At 36.3% G+C, this 15,741-nt stretch overlaps 1 long non-coding RNA gene across 1 annotated transcript in view; it reads right to left on the bottom strand.

The window, feature by feature from the left end:
* LOC110479921 (uncharacterized) overlaps window positions 1-14,966 on the bottom strand; it is a 65,131-nt gene extending 50,165 nt beyond the window's left edge. Inside the window, exon 1 of the long non-coding RNA XR_002467029.1 lies at window positions 14,902-14,966. This is a non-coding gene — a long non-coding RNA (uncharacterized LOC110479921). The remainder of the gene's footprint in view (window positions 1-14,901) is intronic.
* Between the last annotated feature and the right edge of the window lie 775 nt (window positions 14,967-15,741).

The raw sequence follows: 15,741 nt of genomic DNA, 5'->3' as shown, positions 1-15,741 counted from the left end.
AGAAGGCCACTGAAAGGAGAAATTTCCAGTGCCCCAGCTGTCAGTACCTGGTTTTGTGACTTGCCTGCTGGGGAATTACTCATTTCCCACTGCAAATCTGAAATTACTATTCACTTGGACAGACCTGCCCCTGATCACACCCTGATGATGTGTCCTCAGTCCAGCTCATGGTACTGGCAAGATAAATGTGTAGAATGAGAATAGGTGCAAAATACTAATAAATTTTGCTTAGATCAAAGAGGTGCAATCACACCCTTTCAATACTACCTGACATCTTCTTGACAATATTATGAGGGAATAAATGTCTATAGGTATTGGTTGGTGGAGGTGAATTATAGTAAGTTCTGGGAGGCAACTGTCTAAAACAGAGGAAGCTGATTAATTACCCAGCAATAATTCCTTATTAAGACATTTTGGTCCACTTGTGCACCACAAATTCAGAGGGAGCAGGAAACAATAAAACCTATAAATACTATTCAGTCTAAACTATTTGCAGTTATAGCCATAGAGGCACATATACAAGAGATAATAACACAATCTTAGAAAAATCAGGTGCTTGGAAGTAAATTATCAAATTATCATCTGGAGACAGGTGGCTGTCTCCACCCCATGCAATGGATGTATCAGCTCACTATTTCTCAGGTCTGCCTGTTTTCTGTATGAAGCAATGGTCATACACCCAAGATATAAACAAGGGTGCAAAGCCTTGGGCTTTGATCTCACACTGCTAAACTGAAGCAAACGGACAGGAAAATATATGAAGCCTAAATACAGCTCTGCAGATAAAGATCTGTATGTTAATACTGATGCTAATTAACTAAATAGAATTTAAAACTGATATCTGCCTACATATCACATACATGTCTCTTTTCAGGTGTGTACAAAGAATGTGTCTACTTCATAGCACTTCTTGCTTTCCCTTTTATCTACCTGAATCATAAAGATGATACATTTCTTGGCCACCACAAATTTTTAAAAATTCTTTCCAAATACATTTCTCACACATCTCCCCTTATGGGGATTGTGCCCTAAAGAGTTGAAGCACTAGAACAAAGGACTATTGCACAGCACCAAATTTCAATTGTGACTCAGCTATTCCACAAAGGAGGTTTACTGCAGTGACACTTCTCAGGAATACACAACATTTTAAATTTTTCTGATATTTCTCATTAACAAAACAGCACTTCCACTATAGCAGTGATTCTAAGATATAAAATTTCCATAAAGCCTTTTCTTTCCTCTGGGTGTCAGAGTTGTCCTCAAAATCCTTCTGTGTTAAAAATTATTTATCTGGTTTTGTCTAACAGACCCAATGTATTAGTTAGAGAGTACATGAACAGTAATATTTCAGAAAGATTATGACCCTCTTCTCCAAAATTTTGCATGGCAATTTTGGGTTACTCTGTACCTCTCTCCAGTTTTGACTTCTGAACTTTTCCTTTAATATACTTTCTGATTCACTTCATGTATAATGATACAGTAGTTTTTCTCTTTTTGTAACCTGGTGTCCAAGTACCAGAGCAACCACAGCAGTGAACACCTAACCATTTCCATAAAATAACCTTCCTCTGAAAAAGTCTTTAATCAGAATTTTATTAGTAAAGCAAGGTTTTCCAAGCAGTTTCCACTGCAGAGTCAAAGGGCCCTCTGCTCAAAATCTTTTTCCTTGAAAGGATGGGGAGATGGATGGATGGATGATTCCTGTGCCTTGTAAAGGTCCAATGCAATTCACCTCTGGATACCAAACAGCTCTTACATCTAATAGGGGATGTAGTCACAGAAGATGAGAGGATTTCTCTCTAGCAATGATATCCTGCCCCTTGGCAGATATCAGGCAGTTCAAATAAAATTTAAAGTTTAGCTCACAACACTCAGAGGATGCTGACAGATGATGGAAGCGCTGGCACAGCAGCTCTAACTTGAATTTCTGCCTACACTACTGAACATTTTAAATAATTTCTGAACAAGATCACTAGAAATGGGCAGCAAATCTCTAAATCATCCATGAAAATACAATGGCAGCCAACAGGTGTTAGCTTGAGTTATCCCCCTAAGTAAGGGAGGGCAGTACTTCAACAGGCACATGGAGGATAACAGGAATAGTTCTGTTCCTAAGAGCTGCCTCCTTCCTGTGTCTCCTCATTTCACATGTACATCTAAGAGGTCAACATTCAGGAGCTTTTCTCACAGTCTGTTCTTGAACCTTCTGACTTGTTCTCAGTATATCTAGCTAACTCAATTTAGAGTTACTGGAGATTTGTTAATCACTTTTATTATCTTCCAAGCTACTAGGTGAACCAGGTGGGTTATTCTGTCTAATAAAATCCAGATATACCTGACCAATACATGATAGACATTTACTTCAGGAAATACTGCCAAAAAGTAGACATTTTCCCTGGTCTTCTGGGCAGAGTGGAAATCACATAAACATACTGGATCAAAGCTGTGAAAACCAGAGCAAGGCAAACAATGCTTGGCCCAGATTTGTTTCTCACACAGTAAAGAAGTCAGAACAATTAGGAGGAAGTCCAAAATTCTTTCGATTATAAGCATGCATCCACAAAAAATCTGCACTGGGGAAATGGATGGAGTCTATAGAATTAGAGCAGCTGCCAATATTACGCTTAGGTTTGTAAATTCACTTCTCATTATAACTCTGTACACAAAACTTTGGGGCCTTTCATTACTCTCCCCAGAGGTTTTGGCTTTGGTATTAGTTTGCTTGGTGCCAGTTGGACTGCCACAGAACTTATTTTATAATTTATCTTCAGAATATTTAATCAGATCAACTTTGTGCCATATTAGCATGCTTGGGTTTAACTTTTTGCCTTGTTTAAAATTATAAAGTAGATAAAGAATAGGGTCTATACTTGTTTACTTCATATTAGGCACAATTTCTGCATTCTGTGAATGCTTCCTCATTAATTTTTCTCTGCTTGCTAGACTTAATTTATCTACTCTAAAAACATAACAAGACTGAATTCATAGACATGCTGAATGCTAAACTGGAAGTGAATTACTACAAGTGGAGTTTACAGTCTAATATTAAAAATATAGTGGATACCTAAACCTAGTTTTAAAAAAATTGAGAGAAAAATAGTTATCCCCTAATGGTGCCAGAAGATTATTGAATACTTGCACTGCATTTTTCTTACACATTTGGCTTCAGAAACTTCATGTTTTAAATATCAACCTTAGCAGAAAGAAGTCAACAGGTAAAAAACTCTTCTTACATTCAGACACAGAATCACAGTACAATGATACTTGGCAACAAAGAGCAGTAAAAGAAATTATCTCCTATAACCATAACAATATCTGTATGCCACCAGACTGAGTTTCAGAAAATGCAGTTCACCGAAAAAGAGAGCAAGACAAGATTTGACTGCTGCTAAGAACCCACCACTCTTGTTCCCAATGTACATCAAATCCAATATCTTTTATCCATTTTCACAAAAAGGAAATTAAGTACATTGGCATTTGACAACCCATATTTCTCCTTTGTTGAGCAATCTACATTCTGTTTTCTCATGAAAAAAAATAATAGGTAAGATAGAGTGCAGGGTTTTTTTTTATTTCTACTATCATTTGAACAACTCACTACAGTTCTCAGTCCAACTATTTTACTTCCAAGAGTGAACAAATATACAAGGTATATATGTATAAATTCTGTGTAAACACACACACAATCTCCTTGTTGGACCAACACCCCTTTGCAACCCAGCATGATTCCAGTCAGTGCAGCTCCTACCAGGACAAGGATCCCAGCTCAACAGCAGCAGAGCAAGTTTGGGAAGTTATACGGGCAGGGGAAGGCTTGAGAAAATACAAGCACATTAAAAGCCAGGATTCAATTAAAACTTCATACAGTGCCACACCACCTCTTGTGTACATTTTAAATAGCAAACCCTGGTATTTGATAAAGTGCAGTCTATGTTCTGGAGCAAATCTATTAGCATATTTCACAAGAGAGGGAGAGACCCCTGTGGGTTCAATGAGATCTACCTAGGAAAAGAGACTTGGGCTCAATTACACTGTACATATTCACCCAGTTTGGTAACTAGCAAGGCTAAACAACCAAGTGGTAGAGGATTTCCACATCACATGTTTGAGTCTACACACTTAATTCCATCTACTGCACCATTTGTATCTGAATCAAAATTGCTCTCAGCTCACTAAAAGGATGGTAATACTATGCTTTGCACATAAGTCGTAAAGCCAATGTTTACCAGACAAATACCAGATCTATTCAAGTATCTGAAAAATATTTTTGTTTGCAAATTATTTTATAATTTCCAGTGCAGTTGAAGTTGGTAAACACTTATAGTCTTTTGTCCCATTCTACACCACTGACAAGCAGGAATTATGTACAGGAGGCATTCTGAGCCTTGCATCTACTCCATAAGCTGGATAGTGACTTAAACAAGTCATCCATCAAGACTACAAACTGAGTTTTAGTATTAATAAGAATTTTGCCTACTCTAATCCCTCCCAGTGCACACACACCTCTTAGGCAACCTAAGAGGTTCAGGTGAATGACACTTCACTTTACATAATTATGTGAGCCTCTTCAGCTTCACAAGAAAAAATACAAGATAGGAACTGAAAAAGAGAATAGTGAACATGGTGCTTCATCAGCTGCAGCAGGTACCTTGCTCTGGGTAGAGCAATAAAACTGGCAGCAAGTGAGATATTACATATTCACAACTCCCAGGGACACCCAAGGTAATTAATTTGTAGTTTCAACAGGACAAACACCCCTCCTGCAGTAGGTCAGGCCAGGGAGCTCTTAGTGATTGCAAACAGACAAGAGCAAAGCTCTTCCCCCACCTGAAATCCAGCTCCATCAGAAGCACTCTGCTCCCCAGCTGAAGGCACTGGATCACTGCTGACTCAAAGCAAGTGCCATGTCCTGAGTCACTGTCCCCAGTGACCTTGCACACAAGTCAGAGCAGGCCTGGCTTCTTAATTTACAAGCTTAATTGAACACCAAATAAACTAGTCCATATCAACTACAAGGAATGATAGCAAATTACACACCTATTCCCTTAGTGCTACAACACTTGAAATCAGTCCCAAATTATGCAGACCCTTCTCCCTCCATTTCAAGAAATACTAGAAATTAGTCACCATTGCTTTGAAATAAAACAGCAAACAATTTTGTATCTACACACAAAATCTATAATAGAGACTATAATACAGAATTATTTACATCCAAAAAGCAAATTACAGTGTAGTTCAACAAGGCTCTTATCTCCTTACAATGTCAATTTTCTGGAAAAACACTTTACACTCTATGCCATCAGTTAAACAGGAAAATGAAAAAGAAAATTACCTAAAAGCCAGATCTTTTTAGATAGATACATATATCTATCTAAAACTTTCCATTGTGTTTAACTATAACCCATTTATTTATTCTATGAATGCTTATCACTGCCCAGACAAAACTAATTTGCAGGCCTTATTTTGATATTTTCAACAGTCTACAAGGACTGTTATTCTGGGTAACATCAAATGTAAATTACAGGAATTTTACAATGAAATAAAAAAATCATTACAATACACGTAATCTCAGTTTTCATGAGTTTGACCCTGTTTTGCATTCAAAAATGAAGCACTTAAGATATATTTATAGCCACAGCAGCTACATGACATGGTTGACAAAACCTTGAAACAAATATTACAGAATTTGCTCATACTTTTCCAGGAAGCTTTCAAGATATCTTCCTTTATATTAAAAATACTTTCAGTGGAGCATGCCAAGAAAACAGTCAACAAATCTCACTTCACACACTGAATTTCTGGATCACTTTTTTTTGCATATACAGAAAAGCTCCTAAAACATATCCTAAGAAAACAGACCAGTTCAAATTACTAGTTCAAATTTAGAAGAAACACGTCAGCCACAGGTAAATGCGTTCCTCATTTTCCTCACATTCATGTGCTCCTCTGCCAGTTTTGGGTTAATTACTGCTTTGATGTACCAACTGACTGATTGGTAGTAAAGGTGTTTTCTTTCCTGTGGTGCCTCACAAGCTCCTTGTCAGTTAAATAACTCCCTCAACTCTATGAAATTGCCTCAAGGATTTTTGTTGCCTAGAAGGATTATTGCCCACAAACAAAAGCCTGCCACTCTGATAGCCCTATGATACCTCCAATAAAATCACATTGCAGAAACCTCCACTGCTTGTGTAGGTTCCATTATTTTTTAATTCATCACTGTAAACATCTACTGCATATTGCTGAGTGAACAGCAAAGTCAAAAATATTTCTTTATATAATGATATAAGTATCAAGATGCCTGGTATATTTTCATAACAATTTTTTTGAAAGCAAAAGGCTACATATTAGTAAGTGATGTGTTTCAAAATTTACTTGCTACACCCTGGAGTCAATTAGAGAAAAAGCCCTCATCTGCCTATTTCCACCACTTTATCACCAAAGCTACAAGCCACCTTGTCACAATGTACACAATATACAAATTATGAAGGTGCCACCAATGAAGATGCCACCAAATTTGGAAACAGCTGATAAATGCTTCTCCTCTCCCCCAGATGCTTTATAACTACAATGGAGTTTCACCAAAACAGTGTTATTCCACTCAAGTATCAAATCTTAAACATCAAATGCATAATTATTCTATTCACATAATAGTCAAGTAAAAAGTCATCAAAAGCATGATTCCAAGAATAATTTTCTAAGTTATACAGCATTAAAGAATTAGCCAAAATCATTATCCACAAGTATATATATCCAGAAGTTTATATACATTTTGAATAGGGTACAGGCCAGACTCAATATTTACTGAAGTCAATGACAAAATTGCCAAGATAACTCCTGAGCCATGGTTATAAATCAGAACTGCGTAATGAATTCTAAAATACCAGAAAACACTCATGATATTTGGGTGCTAAAAAAGTCCTGGAAAACATCAAGGAAGGGTGGATGATACAGAATTCTGTTAACCAGTCAACACAGTTCACACTCAGCCTTTGTATAATACAAGGCAGGAGGGTTAATTTAGGCAATGAATGCAGAGAAAATTTTTTGCTAGCTCACCTTCAAGAGTTTATTCTTATTCAAGAGTATTCTTGCTATTCTTATTCTATTTGGAGTCTTGTACTTTAGACAGGTGCACATGCCACAGCTGTGTCGAAAATCCCCTCATAGGTGACTTTTGAAAAAAAAGTTCTCTAGACACATAAAACTTACTCCAAATATAATTAGAAAGACAAAATGCACAGATCTGAAGTACATGTTTGCTGCTACTTTCAGACATGGCTTCTAGCAGATTCGAGGAGCAACTCAATAATTAAATAAGAAACACTTCTTTGAAATTTATAATGCTAAAGCTGATTTACACATATGCACACACCTCTTTCAACAGAAAGAATTATTCAATCTACCCTTTGCATCTTGAATCTGTAACTGCTTTTCACAGTCACTTATATGAGAGGGCTTTTTCCCTCAACAGGATATTAAAGTCTCACAATCATTCATCTACAACGGACAGTCATTTTTCAAAAATAAATAAAAACAACTGCTATGTAAAAATAGAAACTCAGAATAACTTACTGTCATATATATCAACTGCACAAAAAATAGATGTTTTAAACAATTAATTTAGAAGGTAAGTGCTTTTAAAACATGAACTCACAGTGCAAATGGATTAATAGACTCACTGATTATTAATTCTGTAAAGCCATGCTATGATCACGATGCTTATGATATGACAATCTATACAATATTAACCATCATTTGCAATCAATATTTCTCTTTCAAATTCTTAATTTCATGTTATGTTGGAGTACAGCCTTATTCTTTTAACTAAACAGTTTTTACCTAGCACAAGTCCAGAGAAATGCTAATGGGGGTCTAAGGCAATCTCAGGCTTGAGCAATTGCAACAAAGCACACAATCTACTGATTTTTAAATAGGTACATTTGGAGGACTTAAGAAGTTCTCCTGCTCATGTGATTGAGTGCTGGAGAATTGTTTTCCTCCAAAGCTAGTATGAGAAATGGAACTGAGCCTAGTAGTAAACAAAAAGTAAGAAACACAAAATGGGTTTACTTTATACAACTCAAGGAAAGTGTTCTTTATTACAAATACACATATAAGAACCTCCTTGGCAGTGGGCGGCTGCCTCCTGAAATTCCAAATGGCTCAGGATGGAAGCCAGACCCAACCTGCCACCACCTGGAACCTGGGCTGCCCTGAGAGTGCCAAGCACATCCTGCAAACTGACATCAGGGGCCTGGGCTGCTGAGTTGGCATCTAACAAAGAGATGACCAAAGAACCACCCCTACAAACAACACTTAAGGCTGTGCAGGTTTCCTAGAACACTGTGGGAGAAGCTGACTAATTCCAGAATGACAACTTTCTAATCTCTAAATAGATTTTATGACTTAGGTCTGTTTTGCAGCTGATAATCTCTCACCTCAAAGTCTCAATATTCAATCCATAACGTGATGTCCCTCTACTGTCCTGCATTTTGTGCAGTTTCCACACTTTCTTACTTTATTTACACCAGGGATTATTCAAAGACAATTTTGACTGCCCTTTTTAAAGATATATGTGCAGTTTTAGTTACAGACTCATCTGCTGGTATGTATTTCAATTCCTACCCATTCAAAAAAAAAAAAAATTAGGTTTGTTCTCAAAGCATTTGGGAGACCAGAGTGTTTATTTTTGGTCTTCATTTACTTGCAAAATTTCCCAATTTTTATTCTCATTTACTTTGACACAGAATAATGATATCATCTTACATATTTTTCTGACCACGGTACAATTTCAATGATGCAGGGAAAAAAAAATACATGAGTTTGCCTGATAATTAATCCAAGTCTCTCTCCACCATAGAGAGAAGAGCACTATAAAATATAAAGTATTGTCTTGATGATGATTATGAGGGAGGACTTCTCAGTCTGTCAAAATTAGGTGGAGTTTCTATTACAGCAATACATTTCCCAGCTAACAACTCATTCCAACAGGATCAGACCTGAGGTATTTGCACATTAGGAGTTCATCATCTGCAGTACAAGCTTTGGTATGGAACACACTCATGAGAAAATACCTTTGAACAAGTCCAAGTGGGGTTTTTTTTAAGGGATATTTGAGTTAAAGATCAAGCTTATCAAGAGTCTGCTCAGGTAACCCTTTGGGGGAAATCAATGGAACCTTCTTTGCTGCATCAGCTTTCTACAGCTCATTCTGTTCCCAGATTTTGCCCTTGACTCATATGAGTATGATGAAGTACCACATCAGCAGCAGAACTGCTGTTCTGTCTCAGTCATGAAAACAGCATCATTTCACCATACGGGCAGTCCAAATAGGCAGAGAGAGAGCACATAATAGGATCAGATGTGCTATGAAATCCACATCTGGACAAGGCCAAGCCCACTATAGTTTTTTTCAACACAATTGCTATCAGTGATGAAGAGAGACGGGGACTCTGTGAGATGGTCAAAGAATCCAGTTTTACTGTGGCCTACATATTCTTATATACCTTTTTAAGAAAACTAGTGATGTTTTGCTACAATGACTGGATTAATCATCACATAAAAAAACTTATGCATTTTACACCATCTCTTGCTTGAAGAGTTTGATGTAATTTTCCTTTTCTGGTAAGTCAATCTGATTTAATCTTCTTGCAATCTTCCAAGCTGTTTGTTCTTGCCAAGGCATCCTAATTGTCAAATCTCTTATGCTACCTAGATCCGAAGTCCATCATCTGTCTCGTGTGTCCCAATATTATTTTTTTTCTTTGCCCTGTCACAGAAGGCAGAAACTATTGCTAATGGAGTGCAAAGCCCTAGAGCACGTGGGATCAGTGCTGTGATAAAGGGATTTCCGAGCAAATAGAGATGGGGTGAGCAGTCTCTCTATATCCCTACCAATGGACAGCCTACCAAAAACTTTTTAACTTTAAAGCATTAGGTATTCAGCCCATGGTTCATAAGCTACAGCCATGGTTATTGTCATTGGAATGTTTTAACATACTTATATTAACGTATTTGAAGCATACAGTCAAAGGTTATACATTTGAAATAATGTGCAAACTCCTGTATTGATTTCAAGATTTAGTCCAAGAATATGATTGACTTATTTAAATATTTTCCTTTCTCAAGTCATGGACCATAATTAAATAATTATCAAAAAAGATACAGCCATATCACCTTTTAATTATGCCTATTCTATTACTCCTGTAGATTACTTGAGCAAGCCATTTATTGTTGTTTAGAACCTTTTTTATTATAAAAGAGAAGAGGCAGGATAGGACCTTCCAGTTTCATACCATGAGAACTGTAAAGTTTACTCTGAAGGCCTCCAACTGGAGTTCAGAATAATTCATTTTGTGTATGAGATCTCTTATTTAAAGTAAAAAGTAGGGAATATGCTTCAGCTTCTAAAAATTTACAATCTCTAATCCATCTTTTTCAACATGAGTAATTTATAAAGCGTCCACAGTACAAGTTCACACTGAACAAAAACTATATTTTGATTAACTAAAATCTCAATATTTTTCTAATTGCAATAGGCATGACATCATTCAGTAGCAAAGCCCTCCAACTTCCACTAACTTCACTGAATACCACACCACAGTTTTATACAAGATAAAGATATTTAATGAATTCTATAGTGTTTGACAGTTCTAGGGTCAGAGTTTTGCTTTTGAAAGCTATATTCTAACTGCTGTTTTTAACATCATCTCATGCTACACTAAATCACAACACAACAATTTCATTCCCACTGGATACATGAAATTATCATTAGTTACTAAAATTAATTGTTGGGCACTATCATGCTCTTTAGAAAGGTTAAAAAAAATCCTTTGTTGCCCTTTAACTGAAATCGTTTGAAGTGCAAAAAAGCCAGAATCAAAGTGCAGCATTAAAGGAGAACAAACAGAACTAACCTTATTAATGAATGAAAAATAGATACTTTACCATAATGAGAATGGGTCCTATGAATGATGTTTATACTTAACAAAATAAATATTAATAGAACTTAGAAAAATAGAAAAATAGTGCCTCAGATCAAAGCTTGCATCATCATACCCTTTCAATAGTTATGCTTCTTAGTTTTGTCCTTTTATTTATTCCTGTCCTTGATTATCCTTTTCCCTAGTCCTCCTTCTACCTCTAACCATCATTCATCACACATGGTCTCATACTGCATATCATCTACCCATAAGAGAAACCAGTGTATTCCTCAGCCAGTGGTCAAATTCCAAGTACTCCATGAAATAATTAGACTTATTTCAATACAAAAGCTTTTATAGTTAATGTTATAACTTGCCTGCTGTCATTACCCTTATACCACAGAATTAATTTTTTTCATTTCCACTCTAGATTATTTGTTTTCTAATGTCTTCCACTGTACTCTTAAGACATGTTTTAAAGCCGGTTATCCCAGAGTTATCCCAAGTATTTTAGCAAGGCACATCAAGACAGAGGTTTACCTAAGTCATGTACTGAAAACCAGGAGGAAAAAAACAGGAGAAAAAAAAATAAAACAAAACAGCCTTTTTCTGTAACCAACAGCACAGAAAGAAAAGCATGCTTGCCTTCCTCACACCCATCTTTACAGTATCTCTGGTCTTAGCATCAAGTTACTCCTTTTGCTCTTCCCTTGCTATTTTTCTTCCTCCACCAAAAATAAAAACCTGATGCCATCTAGATCAGCTTTGCAATGAGAACTGCAGTGACAGAGAATGAGCACCTGTGCATGGAAACACACAGCTCCATGCCTTAAACTTCTGCTAATCCTTCATGAGAACTTGGTCCATTCCTTTCAGATGCAAAACGGCAGCCTGAACTGCATAAAAAAGATTTGAGATCTCCTTGACTGAACAGCACACAATATTTTGCTCTGCACATTCCTGTTAAAGTAGTCCATCATCAAGGCTTTCTAGCCTTTACTAGAAAATGTCATTAACATAGGGGGATGGGGTATTAAAGATATGCTTTTGCCATTAACTCATTTCAAAGGCACATTGTCTTTGCTTTTATATCTATAGTGCACCTTCAGTTTGATTTTGGCAAACAAGATGGAGTCATAAGACAAAAAAGATCAACCCAAAACTTCCAAAAGTGAATGTGACCTCTACATACCTCCTGTTTTACCAGCTGCTTCATCAACATCTGTGCACATAAGAGTAGCCCAAGACATTGCAAAGGACACACCTACTGCTAATTTTGATTCTGTTATAGCAAAAATTCATTAAGAGATTTCAGGGAAAAAAGAGCAGGGAATAAACAGTCTATAAAGGTTTCAGTGGTATCATGATACAGCACATTAAAGCTATTAATGTGAAAAAAAATTACATATGAGCTAATAAAAAGCCTTCTTTTAATTCCCTCTGTAACACCTTCCTATGACTTGAGCATCTGTACAGTGATATATGAGTAAAAATACTTGAATGTGTGGTGCCAAGGGACTTGTAGATTCATAGTAGCTGACTACAATGGCACCACATTGAGAACACCCCTGGACAACCTTCAGCTTTGCACAAGCAGCCAAAGTTAGAATTTCCCCCTTCAGCTGCTTCAGAGTCATGCTGACTTCACCAAGCAAAGAGTAATTTCATAAAACATCTGTCTGACCTAAAACAATACTTGAGAAGAGACAAGGATAGTTTGAAGGTAAGACAACTTGGAATGATCTTTCCTGTGTAAAGATGCTACTGCACATTCACTCAGCTCAAACCACACCAACTCTTTAAGCATTTTTGTTCCACTCCTCTGTAATACTTGAATAAGCTGTATATACTCTTACAAAAATGATATTAAGATTATCATTGAGTACAGGATATGTATAAAATATTGCTTCTAATACAAATTCTATAGCTTCAGATTTTTTCTAAAATCAAATTCATAGCTTGGAAATCTGCTTTGTAGGAAAACCATATGACGTTCTCCTCTTAGAACTCAAAATTCCATGGGAAATAAAATGAGAAAGAACTTGAAAAAGTATTTAGGAATATCATAAATTGTTCTAAACCAGGAACTGAAGTAATTTTTTGTTTTCAATTCACAGCAAAATTATTTTACAAGGAAAACTGTTTCTCTGCAAACTTGAACTGAGGGTTTCACCACTGCAAGTAATGAGACATGGTTACTGTAAGTGAAAATTTCACCTCAGGATGTATTTTGTCATCCAGCAAACCATAAGCTATCAGGAACATCTCACCTCAGTAACTCCCCTGAAGAGTTCTCTCCTAGGATTTCTGAGTCAGTCAGAAGTGGTAAGGAATACAGCCAAGCAGGGAAACCTCTTGATAATGTTTGTTTTTGAAGGAGGAGCCGAGCGGCATTTTTACATCTTTGCACAGTAGTTTAATTTTTACTGGGCCTGAATTACCCTAAATTGCACAGAATTTCTGACTTCAGGGTTGAAATTAGAACTGCAAAATCCTAAATACCAAGGATGTCCTTACAAGAGAAACTTCAAAAGATAATACACTTTGTGCCAAATTAAAGGTTTGGAGTACAAAGATCTAACAGAAGAGATCATACATGCTTATACGAAAAAAAAATATGAGTATCTGCAACCTAGGGGCTGGAAATTATTCATTAAAATAAGAAGGCCTAGACCTTAGATACTGTTTTGACTTTCTTCTCTTTTGATCTTAATGTAAAACAATTTATAACATCAAAACAGTGTTATATTTCAGAAACTTTTTTAATTGTAATGCCAACATTCATAGTATTTATAATTTGCTTTTCAAATCATCTTTGAGAAGAAAGGAATAATAAAATTATCCTACTAAATCCACTAGGGGATTATGGTTGCACTGGAATATCAAAGAACTTAGGATGCATTGAAGATTTATTGTCATACAAAACATTGAAGTGCTAATTATCTTAATCTGAAACTGGGTGTTCTTCCCTTGATTAGATGTGGTGCATCAGTATGACAGTCTTAATGCTTTCTGGTCAGACTGATTAATGAAACCGATTTTGCTACACTACCCAGTATGTCTGCAAGTTAATATAGAAATAAAATTATTTCCTTATAATATTTAAATTATAAACTATAGAGAAGCAAGCACAGTACAGCTGTTGCTTTACTTTGCAGTGCACGCTATATTATGAAAACAATTAAGCAACTTCCCACCCCCAAACATGAGAAAAATATGGGAGTTTTTCCTCCGAGCTGATTGCTCATCCTAAGAAATATTTCAGTTCAAAGTGATCAAGGCATTTAACACTTGAATGATTTACTAATTTAAGCAACAGTATTGTTCATATGCTTCAAACCAGGAGTATACACACCTCATCTCACTGACTGAGCATGGGGGACCTGCAAGTCCACAATTATTCTTAAATATTCACTCTGTGTTTACAAGAAACTCCATCTCATATTTTTTAGCAAGACTCAAACACAGCAAAAAGAGTCACATATTTCCTAAGATAATGAGTCCTTGTTAATTCTTCATTTATCCTCACTAAGAAAACCTAGGAAAACAAGCTTTATATTATAAATGGCTAAGCAAAAGGAAAGTACCAAATTTTTCTAAGAGCTATATGGGAATAAAATAACTTTATCCATTTCAAATTATTTCATGCATACCAAACCTTGCAAAGCAGGCATGAAAGCATTCATGCCTAGGCACAATATATTTATGCTGACAAATGCAATCTTTCACTTGCACATCAGTGTAAGTTAATAAAAAATCTTTCAAAAGCTTCCTCAGTATTTCAGTTTTCAAATCCAAATTTAAATAACATCCATCAAGAATTTACATACGCAGAAAAAGCACAGCAATAACAAATTTAAAACTGACTCTCTGACGTAGACAATTTAATTCTTAGTACTCAAGACAATGCAAAGAAAACTAAAAGTAGTAACTAAAAATAGGCATAATTTTCTCTTTTCATAAAAAGCTGATTACAAACCCTTGAAGAAACCAGCATGATCTCCATAGGCTCCATAGCCCTATATAAGAAAGATACAGTGGCATTTATTTCTCAGTTTATGACCTGCCTGGGCAGGGTGAGGAGGGCAAAGCTGAGCAAGCACAGCAGGTGTCTGCAGCACCTGCTCATTCGTACACACTGCAGGACCACGTCCCAAATACATTTTTCTACAGATGATCTCATGCCATGCAACTTGTAACAAAACGAAGGAAATCTAGGATCAGGTGGCTGCAGAGAATGCTCACTGATTTACAAGGTTAATTTCCCTTAGCAGCATCTAGGCAGGTTAGTTAACTATGAAGCATTTTCCTTTCAGTAATGGAATAGAATAACATACTGACAGAACTGACTGACAGAAAATACTTAATTTCTGCCTCTTACATAAGAATATCTAATGTGACTTCTAAATGACTCAACTGAGAGAGGCATTCTTTCCCTAGGTAAAATACATGACGGGGAGAAGAAAAAAAAATATTTTTTAGAAAAAACACTCCCTAAACTATATTTGGGTTTTTTTTGCCACCAGCCTTTAAAATCCTTCTTCAACAGAGGACTAACATCATGGAAAAAGACAGGAAATTCCATGGCCAGAATTAAATCTAAATAAACAAAGCAGGATGCCAAATTTCAGGCTCCTAAAGTTCATGAAGTTGAATTCTCCAACTCATGATGACCACAGTGGCATCAGAGAGAACATGACAATGTTTGATTGGCCAAGAGTCCACAGGAGATGACTTTGACTGCTACTGAGTGATCCACAACACACACCTCTGAACAGAATGACCCTGACAGCATTCCTGACTGTGCAATCATGCAGCA

Source organism: Lonchura striata, chromosome 8, assembly GCF_046129695.1.
Source record: "Lonchura striata isolate bLonStr1 chromosome 8, bLonStr1.mat, whole genome shotgun sequence".
Classification (NCBI taxonomy): domain Eukaryota; kingdom Metazoa; phylum Chordata; class Aves; order Passeriformes; family Estrildidae; genus Lonchura; species Lonchura striata.
The sequence above is the reverse complement of the archived record's forward strand: the minus strand, read 5'-3'. Positions and strand labels throughout refer to the sequence as shown.